A 13239-nucleotide genomic window follows, 5' to 3' on the forward strand; every position below is an offset into this window, starting at 1 on the left:
GAACAACCTATCGGCTAACCTTAAATAGGGTAGGAGTGAATTCCATCTTGCAAGGCTATGTCCCCAACTATTCATCCGGTCTTATCCCCAAAATGGTAAGTTTATTGAGCAGTGCTGTTGGACTACTCTCACCGTTTGATAATCTCGAATAAATAGGAGTTCATAGCTAGCTCAAGATTGAGATCGAGTTAACCTAGGTTATATAATAAATGAAATAGTTAGTTTTAACAGTAAACGATCGTTATAAAGAAAAGTGACTATTTTCGTGGTCCAGTCTATATGCAAACTCATTGCATAGGATGCCCCCACTCTCATGTCTTAACATGAATAATTTTTGGATGACATCGTTTGTAGCACCTTACAACTTCTTGTAACAACTTCAGAGTGGGCCGCATCCAATAGTGTTGCTAGGATGAGATACCCAATTTCATCCATATACTTATTAGACCATTTAGGCTATATAGTATCAACTTGATCCTGTTTATATCATTACATAAAGTTACAACATTCAGACTATAGCTAAGGATGCATTTATTGGATTTTCAAAATAAGATGCAAAATCAACAAGTCATTGTTATTGATAAAATAGAATGTTTAACACGAACTTCGAGTTCTAGGACATTCCCAACACATCTTGATCTTGACCAACTGCACAACATCCATCCGAATGGGGACGCTTCCAGGGCACCATGAGGGAGTACAGAATGATCTCACAATGTGAACCAATGATAGAGGCCATAGGACGTGTTGACATACACCCTTCACCCATTTACTATAAACACTCTCTCCGTCCACCTTGATATTGACTCATGCAAACACTATCTGAAGGGGGATGCTCCCAAGGTACCATGAGGCCAAACATGAATCTCACGGTGTGAACATACAAGGAGAAACGTGAGTGGAATTACAAACATATCAAAACTAACTATTTTCCAAGTTAAACCCTAGGTTATAAAATACTCAGTGAGTGGAAAAAACACGGTTAAGGATTTTAACTAAGTGACTTTTAGGTTTTTCCAAGAGTAACTTTTACCTTGGATAGTTAAAAAACTTTTTGATCATCATCCATTAAACTCTTTAACGGAGTCTTTGACCAAATCGTCGCATGCTTGTTGAAAATCTATCTAATTCATCTTTCCAGGTAGGTTCCCAGGTAGGGATGTTACGTTTCCGTCAACTTAAGAACCCCAGCTTAGCCAGAACCCACCTTAGACAAAAGGTCCCTTATAGATAGATTTAAAACAAATTTAATATTTTATTCCAACCAACTTAATCCTATTAAATCGATTTTAAAAGATTAATCTAGGTTACTAAACTCTTTAGAACCATTTGAACTTAGGTGTATCTTAATCCAATTTTAAAATCCTTTTAAAAAACTTGAGTTCACCCTAAGTCCGCATGCAACTCTAAATTATCAATTTTAGGTCTAATTTCCTTTATAACACTTATAAACAGAAACAACCACCACAATGTGAAGCTAACACATGCAAGCCATTCATAATGCTTATAAACAACCTAAGTGTCATGCTCAATGCATTGTCCACTCATTGCTACTTCTTTTATATAACACTTATACAAAACATCAATAAAACAAGCAAAACATGCTTCCATTCACCCTTAGACTATAACATTTATAATAAAAGGATGATGCACGATAATGCTCTCTGCATGCAAAATATAACTCTTATATTTCATGATGCATGCACATGCTTTCAAGTAATTTCTTCATGCTCGATTATAACATTTATAATACATGATGCATAAATAATTGCACAACCTAAGGTGGGTTTTAAACTATATGTCAAACACTTTGGCATATAAGCACCATACATCACATGTATAATAAACCAATGTTGATGAATCGGGTAAAATTTCCTTAAAAACATAAAACTTGAAGCTAACTATTACAAAGACAAAGAGTCTTCGGTTCAAACAGGTGAACCGGGTTTTATACTGCTCGAGCAAAGCATCGCATCTCCAACCATCATGTACTAAACTCCTCGCGATCGTCCACACGATAAAATAAACGCTTTGCTCTATCGCTTACCAACACTCCCAAAGCTAAACGATCATTTAGCAATTACTACACGCTCTGTACCTTTTACTAAGTAATGAAGCCTGAGGTACACGATCACTTAGCACGCTCTGTACAATGCCCGCCTTTCGCGATCGTTTAAACGACTACGATGCCGCAAAGCACCATTGCCTAAGCGATTGCTTAGCTAGCACCTCAGTATCGTATACGTGCAATCCTGTAGGTAGTAACTAAGCGATGAAGCTTGCTAACTACATGATCATCTAGCGCGCGGCTTTTACTAAACGATGAGCATCACATGCTCCCACTACGATCGTCTACCACTGACGCCTACGTGATCGGGGAACCAACGCTACGCGATAAACTAAACGATTTACCTCATCACTTAGCATTAACTAAATGATCGTTTAGAAAATCTAAATGATCACTTAGTTAAATCTCAACGATCGCTTACCTTAGGCTACACGATACGACCAACGCTTGATCTTCTTCTTTGTTGAGAACTGCATCTCCATGCTCCAAAACTTCATCACGAACAACTCGACTAACTCAAACTCTTTGAATTACTGACTCGATTGCAAGTTAATTACGCCCAAAAACACAGGGGCCTTTACAAATTCACACTTAACGATTAAACACAAATGCAGAAACCCACCGCGACTATAAAATGAAGTTCAAAACAGACTTGTAATTTGGAATATTAGAACAACATGGCTCTGATACCAATTAAAGGAAATCAAACACGAGGATTTCCATGAGCAGCAAAAAAGATCATTCCAAATTACAATCATGTATGAACACTACAAATTATAGTCAAAACAGAAACAAATGGTTATACATTTATTAAAGAAATTACAACATGAAACTACAAATGATCAAAAAGAGAAATCTCTACACACATTTGTAGACTCGTCTCCTTGCTCATGAACGTTCGAACAACATGATCGCTACATAGCACGAACTTCGCGCACTCAAACTCAGTAATCGCCTAGGTCACGAAACCCTGCAACAAGAATGGCCTCCACAGAACCTCGACGGCGCCGAGTTGAGTATGACACCACCAGAAGGCTAGCTTGGTATTCTCGGTGTGAGAATCCAGAGGGTGGGCTCTGTGTTGGTATGAGGCAGATGAAAGAGGATACAACAATCGCGTAAACGATTGAACAAGTGGGAGATGGCTGAAACCTATCGTATAGGTCGATGCCCAATCATTTAGCAAAAGCTAAGTGACCGTCTAGCAAAAACTAAGCGATCGTTTAGCTCATCGCTTAGTTCCGTGTCTGTCACTTACAAAACACTACACGATCGTCTAGCTTGCTTAAGCTATCGCTTAGTAAATCATATTTACTTGACAACTTCCGTTAGATTCTTTTTCCAAGAGAGAAATCTCAAAATCAACATTTGCAAAACTTACTAAAATTAGGAAAACAATTTTCCTTTTATCTCACGATTACCATAAAACTACCAATAACCTTCCACTCAATCGGTTATTAGAGAAAAAGATTTAATTATCCAATAATTAATATTATCATAAATATAAATGATAACAAACTTATCATACTATATTTATCACCTATAGTTTTAATATTTCATCTCATGAAACATATAAACCATAGTTATTTTTCTATTCCATGGTACTTAATGTAAATCTCATTTACATTAATCCTCCACTAGATGTATCTCATATATCATATCAATTGTATCATATATAATCAAATTACCTTTTGTCAATTTGAACATTTCAAATCAACACCAAGAACTGATCCTCAACTAAATCCATTGAGCTACCAAGGGGACCTTATGGACTTATAGCTCGAAGCTCCAACGGTACGTGAATAACTTACTAAACTTTTTAATCACGAGATCCACCATCCGTTAACTGCCAGACACTTCACTAAAGACCGATAGCTTACTCCTTACCATAGATATATTATGTGTCCATTTTAACCAATCAATAGTGTGACAACCCTTCATAGATCGCTCGTAAGTATAGCTCGGCCAATAACCTTTATGCCCCTGTAGTTACATCTAACTCCTTAAGTACCATTGATCCCTCTAATGAACATAAGTCATAGTCCTACTATGACTGAGTCCTCTCTTCCAAAGAGAAGTTGTGGCCACTATGTTCAAGCCCCGGAATCAGCCCTTAAGAGAGAAATCTCTCTACTTATCCCTGCTTCGGGAAAGGAATGAACTCCATCTTGTGGATTGAGTTTCCAGCTCCCAAATCAGACAAGTCCCTTAAAAGGTAGGCATGTTGAGTTGCAAATCTGGCCACTCTCACCCATACTAATTAAAGGACCGCCCTCAAAGGCAGGAGTTCCCAAAATACTCAAGATTGAGGTCGTGTCACCTATGGTCGTTTAGGTGAGATGTAAGTCTCCAGTATCAACGACATTATATATAGAGGAGTCATCTCGTGGTCCGGTCTTATACAAACTCTTAGTATAGGACACCCCACTCGTACCTCTCCACATGAATGGCCAGAATCTATCATCTATAGTACTTTACAACACTTGCAAACCTCTACAAAGCGAGTCGTATCCGTAATGTCACTAGGATCAGGTATCCCATCTTAATTCTTATACTACAAACCTATTTAGGTTATCACTTAAGGCATGATCCACTTGTATATCACATATACATGCTTAAGTTCACATAAGATAACCAAGGAGTTTTGTTTATTGGATATGAGTAAATGCCAGAATGAAATAACAATTCTTTTATTCATCAAACAATGTGTATCTTTACAAACAACGAGACTCTAAGAGAATTAGGACACCAATCCCAACAGTAACAACTACAAAGTGGGCTGCATCCGATAGTGTTACCAGAATAGGGCACCCAACCTTATTCATATACTATAGTTCATTTTGACTATTTACTCGAACCTAATCTATTTTTATATCTCCACATAAAGTTCAAGTACTCATATAATAGTCATGGATCTTTTAGTTTATTGGATTTATTTCTAAAACAAAATAAGAAATTCATATATTCAATAACAACTTTATCGATTTACAGAATGATTTTATTGTTTTACAAACCACAAGTTTTAGGACATAAAACCCAATAAACTCTCACTTTGATTAAAACTTCAGTGGTAATATACATATGAGAAGGAAATTGGACATGAGGATTTCCATAAGCAGCGAAAGGATCTTTCTAAATTTCAATCATATATGAACATATACAATTATAATCACAAACGGAAACAATAGGCTATATGCAAAACAGAAATTACAGCATGCTTTCCTACAGATGAAGTGATAAAACTAACAAACCTTTGAAGACTCATCTTCAAGATTGCTCGATCACGAGCGCTCAATCACAACACGAACTCTACACTATATGATCGCAGCAAACTCGAACATCGTGATCACCAAGGTCACGAACACCCTGAACACCATGAACGACCTCCACAGAACCTCGACTGTGTCAAGTTGAGTAAGACACCACCAAAAAGGTTGGGTATTCTTGGTATGAGAATCCAGAGTGTGGGCTCTGTGTGGACTTGGTTAGAGGATGAGACCGGAGAAGAATAATTGTATAAATGATTGAGCAAGTGGGAGAAGATAAAGCCTATTGTATAGGTCGATGCCCAATTGTTTACCAAAAGCTATGTGATCGTTTAGCTCATCAACCAGCTGAGAGTCTATCGTATAGAAACTTTCCACGATCGTCTAGTCTCTCCAAGCTGTCGTTTAGTAAATCTGATTCACTTGACAAACTTTTTCGTGAGAACTTTCAGAGATTGGAAATCTCAAATTAACATTTTTCTAATCTTACTAAAATTAGGAAAACATTTTTCCTTTAACTCACGGTTACCATGAAACCACCAATAACCTCCCACTCAATTGGTTATTAAAAATAAATAATTATCCAATAATTAATATATTATAAATATAAATGATAACTAACTTCTATACTATATTTATAACCTATAGTTTTAATATTTCATCTCATGAAACATATAAACCATAACTATTTTTCTATTCCATGGTCCTTAATGTAAATCTCATTTACATTAATTTCCCACTAGATGTATCTTATACACAACACCGATCATATCATATATAATCGAATTACCTCTTGTCAATTTGAAAATTTCAAATCAACACCAAGAACTGATTCTCAACTTGAATTCATTAAGTTACCAAGGGGACTTTATGGACCTATAGCTTGAAGCTCCAACGGTATGTGAATAACTGACTAAACTCTTTAGTCACGGGATCCACCTTCCGTTAAACTGCCAGGCACTCCACTAAATACCGACAGCTGAACTCTCCCTACTACGAATATATTATGTGTCCATCTTAACCAATCAACAGTGCGACAGCCCTTCATAGATCGCTCGTAAGTACAAGTCGGCTAATAATCGTTATGCCCCTATAGTTACATCTAACTTCTTAAGTACCACTGATCCCTCTAATGAATATAAGTCATAGTTCTATTATGACTGAGTCCTCTCTTCTAAAGAAAAGTTGTGGCCACTATGTTCAAGCCCCGGAATCAGCCCTTAAGGGAGCAATCTATCTACTTACCCTGCTTCGAGGAAGGGGTGAATTTCATCTTGTGTAACTGAGTTTCCAGATCCCAAATCAGACAAGTCCCCAAAAAGGTAGGCATGTTAAGTTGGCAATCTGGCCACTCTCACCCATACTAATCAAAGGACCACCCTCAAAGGCTGGAGTTTCCAAAACACTCAGGATTGAGGTCATGTCACCTATGGTCGTTTAGGTCAAATGTAAGCCTCTAGTATCAATAGCGTTATATACAGAGTCTAGTCATCTCGTGGTCCAGTCTTATACAAACTTTTTGTATAAGACACCCCCTCTCGCATGTCTCCATAGTAGTCTACAACACTTGTAAACCCCTACAAAGCGGGCCGTATCCGTAGTGTCACCAGGATCAAGTATCCCACTTTAATCCTTATACTACAGACTTATTTAGGTTATCACTTAAGGCATGATTCCCTTGTATATCTCATATACATGCTTAAGCTTACTTACAATAACCATGGAGCTTTGTTTATTGGATATGAGTAAATGTCAGAATTATTTTGTTCATAAACAATGTGTATAATTACAAACAACGAGACTCTGAGAGAATTATGGCACCAATCCCAATAATATGAATATATAATGTTGAGTTTTTTAGTTTTACAGAGAAATACAATAAAATAGGGCATCACATACCCATGGATTGCCTTTAGGTAGCACATACCCATGGATTGCCTTTAGGTAGCACATACCCATCTTTAGGTATCACATACCCATGGGTTTTTCTCCCACTTGCCCTAGGTTATACAACCCCTTAGTCCTAATCTCACTAGGTGATCCCCAAACACTTTAGCCCAGAGGATATCTGTAAATACATTAATATACAGTGGAATTCTATTCAAAATAATATAGGGAATGCATCTTATATCCTCAACTTTTTGTTTTTCGATACCATCATCAAGACTTGATGACTCGAGTTTTCACTAAACCCAAATAATAGCTAGGCTGTCATACATTCCTCCCACTACATCGAGGACCCTCAACTCTTTGAGTAAGATGCATCTGACCTGTCCAAACAACTTTTGTTATAGTGTCAGCTTTAATCAATAACTCTTATTGATATATACTTTGCTTTTTATGGAAACTAAATAATATATGATGATCTCGTATACTTTTCTATAAAAATTTAGCATTTGTCAACACAAACACTTGATTTTCTCTTAGTTGAAATACTACTTTTGGGTTGTCTACAGATAAACATGCCATCTGAACGACATTCCAATACTTAAGGGTTCGAAACTAACACACGTGTTGATCTATTCCATATTTCTGAACTATGTAAACATCTTTTACATATCATAAAGAGCTTTTATGAGTTCTCCATATCTTATATGGAATTTTAGAAGCACCTTAAAATTGGAATGTTGTTCAAAACAATTAAGACAACTAGGTATAGAGAGTTGCCACTTGATTTCATGTTCTATCAAAATAGCCCTAGAAATCTCAAACTCTTTGTATTCTTTACCTAATAAGTTTTATATATCTTGAACCTTTCAAGTGTTCTAAATTTATCACTTAGATAAACATAACCATTTGCCTTACTATTTTTCAGCCGTAAATATCTAAATATTTGAAATGGCCTTGAACTTTGGTTGGTTTTAACAAAATTTGCTTTAGAGTAGAACAAATATAAAATGTAACTTTTGCTAATGAACATTTCATTTATAACAAAAGATTATATACAACATGTCCTTTATAAAAGATAAAACAACTTTTATTACATTAACAAAAGTAACCAAATTCATTTTTTGTCAGCAACTTCAAAATTTCCGACTGGTCTTTCTGAGATATTCTCCCATGTTCACAACTTTGAGTATTATCTCTAATCAATCCTCAGGAACTAGTTTCCTTGTTTTGCTTTTTCTGCTCTTTTCTCTGCAAGGTATTGTGGACAATTTCTCTTCTTGTGCTCGTCCTCACTGCAATAGAAACATTTTCCTTTGTTTGCAACTTTAGCCTTGCCTTTATGGCCAGTAGAAGTTTTCTTTTTCCCTTTCCTTTTTACTTCTTCAAGGGAATACTCTTATTCTTAAAAGAAGAAGCAACATCAGACTTTTTAGAGAACGATCCTCTTTTCTCAGTAGCAGCAACATTTACCTCTGCTTCTTGTCCTTTTGTTTTCAAAATGGACTGAAAAGCCTGCAGCTTATTAAAAACTGTAGTCAGGTTATATTCTATCTTGTTCATTAATGCGTTGGTGCAAAATTGCAAGAAGCTCTTCGGAAGAGACTCTAGAATAAAACCGACTTGACTTCTTTCGTCTACGACATCTCCATTTACCTCTGCTATATCGAAATGAACCATCATGTCCAACATGTTCTCTAATAGAGGCCCCTTCTTTCATTCAGCAGTTGTAAACATATTTGATAGTAACATACCTCAAGGAGAAGGACAGTTGTCCAAACATCCCACATAGAGATTTCATAATCTCTTTGGCAAAAAACATGCTTCCGAGTTTCTTAGCCAAGACATTAGATATGCTGGCAAGAATGTTGGCACGGGCTTTCTCATTTGCCTTCATTTGTTGTATTCTTCCCGAACAGTTTGGTTTTCATTTGAGTTAGGGATGAGAGGACACTTCTCTGCTAAAACAAACTTAAATCGTCTATCACCAGTATTGTATTCAAATTTGATTTCCATGTAGCATAATTATCCACGGTTAATTTATCCGAAGCCAACAATTGTATCAATGAACTAGTCATTTTGAAAATATAAACAAATTCTCTATTAATGAATTGCTTTCAAATCCAATCAAGTTTTAGCAAAGTAGTAATGTACCCAAATTTCATTATTTTATTTGCAACAATACTATAATGAGTTAGAATAAGTGCTACCGAGGGGCAGTCAAATACTCTTTCACTAAAGCAAGACATTCTTGAGTAAATATTATCTCCAGAATAAATCATATTCCGATAGTCATTTAGCTACGATTTTTGATCAAGAGCTTATTAACAATTAGTAATTCTGTAAGGTAAGGTAACCTTCCATTTTTAGATCTCAAAGATTGGCGGCCCCAACGATGCTACCGAATTGGAGAGTCAAAGTTGAGAAACAACCTAAGAAATCCTAATCATTTCTGGAGTTCGAGTTTTTCCGAATCTCATGTTACAACCCTCCAAATAGATAACCATCGTTAAACGACTAGCAAGAGCCGCTTAAAGCTAACTAGCAGGCGCAACATAGGAATCTAACGATCCAAACCAATGGAAGAGACCGTAGGACACGTTGACTCATATCTTTTACCCATTTATTATGAATTGCTTCCCCCATTCACCTTGATCTTGACCCATATAAACACTTTTCAAATGGAGCAATCAAGGTATAATCGACACGAAGCGTTGTATGGAGCTCACGGTGTGAACTTTCTAGGGACGTGAGAGTTGAAATCAATATATCACATATTTGATTTTACAATGAACAACTTTCTCTTATTCACCTTGATCTTGACCCATACAAACTTTCTGAATGGAGCAATCAAGGTATAATCGACACGAAGTGGAGTATGAATCTCGATATGATTTTTATCTACGAATTTTTGATTTAGGTAAAGTTAAATTGAAGATCTTTAAATAATTTGGTTAATTGGATTTAGACCCCAAAGATGAGTTTAAAACTTTGGATTTGTTATTTTTGGACCAGGGGTGCTAAATTAATATTTGTAATGTATGTTATAGGGTGGATTCAAAGCCTTCCAAGAGTTGTAAGAGGGTTAATTACTTGGATTAATTTGTGACCAAATTTAAGGTTAGTAATCTTACTACTGGATGCCCACAGACCAGGCACTAGATGTATGCTAGTATGATAGATGAATATTATGACAGAATGATGGCATGATAGATTGATAGTATAGTATAACCAATGCATGTTCTTGTATGAGGAACTGAAAGATTTATTTGTGCACGTAGATACTTGAATGCTAGCATGGGATGATATTTCTTCCATGAGGTTGTATCTGATCTGTGGATATTGAGGCATATATGTATGTTGTAGAGCCATGATGTTGAGGCGTCTATGCATGTCATAGGACCATATTGTGATAATTATGATGTTGAGACTATGATAGTGATTTTACTAATTAGTTAGATACCCACTAGAGATTGTGTTTCCTTCGGGCTTCACCAGAGGTAGTAGGCATACTTAATTACAATAGGATAGAAACTAGTTTTGCATGTATGTATGCGTCCCATGAGGACTAAGGCAGTTTATATGTTCTACCAGAGGTAGGCATCTAGAGGACATAGATGCCTAACCTGACCCCAGTAGTGGGGTTACTTACTGAGTATTTTATACTCATTCTTTCTCATGTTAAAGGTAGAGATTGGGACTAGTTTTATACTTCCGCTTATGAGACTTAGATTTCCTTTCATGTTTTGCTTAACTTTCAGTTTTGATATTTGAAACCTACTATTAAGAATTGTTTTCAGACTTATTTATTAACATTTATGATTTAAGGGTACCCTATTGTTGTTTTTTATTTGCATTTAATAAAGGACTTTTGAACTTACCTTATTTATTTAGCATTTATTTCAACATAAAAGAGTGTCGTTTTGAGTTCCATGCATGCATGTATTTAGTAACGGCCTAACTTAAGTCCTAGGGGGTCGGGTCATTACAATAAGAGTGGATCAGGTTCGAGTAAATAGTCAAAATGATCTATGGTACATGAATAAGATTGGGTACCTTATTCTGGTAACACCATTGGATGCGGCTTACTCTGTAGTTGTTACAAAGAGTTGTAAAGTGCTACATACGATGTGATCCTAATTCATACATGTTATAACATGAGGAGTGGGGCATCCTATACAATGAGTTTGCATAAGATTAGATCAAAAAATAAGTCACTCTTACTTTATAACGTTGTTTACTGTATAAGACTGACTATTTAACCTAGATGACCTAGTTAACTCGATCTTAATCCTGAGCTAACTATGAATTCCTATTTTTTCAAGATTGCCCTTAGATTTGTATAGGTGAGGGTTGGCTCAACAGCGCCGGCTCAATAAGACTCCAATTTCAAGGGTAAAACCGGATAGATAGCTAGGGACATAGAGTGCAAGACGAAGTTCATGCCTACCTGATTTAGGGATAAGAGAAAGGTTGTTCTCTCAAGTACAGAATCCAGGTCTTGAACAAGGGCCCCCACCCTCTCACTAGGCTGAGAGAGTTTGGTTTAGTGATTGGATCACAAACCAGTTGTTCATTAGAAGATCAGTAGGAATTTAAGGAATAAGACGTAATCTCGAGGGTAAAATAGATATTTGACCCAACCGTTATTACGAACAACCTGTGAAGGGTTGACTTGCTAATTATGGTTAAATCATGTGGACATAATATATCTACAGTGAGGGGAGTGCAACTATAGGCTTTAGTGGAGTGACCCATTAGTTAACGAATGGGGATTAATCTGGTCTTATGAGTTTAGCCAATTAATCTCGGATCGTTGAAGCCCATGATCTGTAGGTCCGCGAGGTCCCCCTACTAGCTCGTAACGGACTAGCTCTAGAATAGCATGATAAGTTAATTTGAATCATTCAAATTAGATGAGATATGATTATATGATTAATTTGAGAATTAAACGGAATAGGACAATTTATATATTTAAATATAATTTAAATATATAAAGATGGAAATGTATTAAAATTAATTTAATATTTCATATTAAATTAATTAATATTTATTTAAAATTAATTTTATTTTTTAGTTTTAAAATCAAAATGAATTTTAAAATCAAATTTTGATTTTTGAGATAAAATCGAAAAAGAGAAAAACAAAAACACAAAATGGAAAAAACTTATTTTCCATTATCCATCTTTCAAATTACTCACACAAAATATATTCAACTTTGCCTTGTCTTCTTCAAACATGAGCTGCAACTCTCCCCTTTGCATGTTGATATGCAATATAATGAATAATTTGGAGTGAAATTCGGTGATGCAATCTATAGAGAATTTTAGAGAAAATTCGAGTTGAAGAAAGGGTTCTTCAACAAGATTGCTGCAGTGAGCTTTTCTCCTTCATCCCTTGATTCAAGCTTGTTTTGAGTCCCACAACTCAATCTAGAGCACCAAGAGAATAGTGGGGAAGATCTTGAGGTGGTTGCACCAAGATTCAGAGAAGATAGCAATTGGAGAAGAAGCTTTGAAGAAGTTTTACAAGAGGTATGTCTTGAAACTCACTTGTTTTCTGCAAGAGCATGCATTATATTTTGTCAAAATTAGTGAATTAGAGTACTTAGATGATCCTTGTGCTTCCGTTGTTGCTGATACAATCCTACATAAGTACAATGTTAAACTCCTGCATGCGACTGGGTTCAATGGAAATAATCAAATATATCCCGTCCCGTTCGGTATATCTAGTGGAAAAACTGGTGAATATTGGGTGTGGTTTTTTCAGCAATTAAGATTTGCAATGAGCAAGTTCGTGATTTGGTTATCGTATCAAATAAACACCCTGGCATAAAAAAGGCAATTATCACTGTCTTTTCAGAAGCATTTCATGGTATTTGCATCCATCACTTGAAAGATAATTTATTAATTAATTTTAAGAATAAAGATATTTTCGATATTTTCGACAAAGCAACCAAGGTAAGTTGTGAGTCTATGTTCAGCTACCATTGTGTAGGGCTTTATATCCTAGAACTCG

The sequence above is a fragment of the Benincasa hispida genome, chromosome 5, assembly GCF_027475165.1.
Source record: "Benincasa hispida cultivar pf3 chromosome 5, pf3_genome.v1.1, whole genome shotgun sequence".
In the NCBI taxonomy this organism is placed as follows: domain Eukaryota; kingdom Viridiplantae; phylum Streptophyta; class Magnoliopsida; order Cucurbitales; family Cucurbitaceae; genus Benincasa; species Benincasa hispida.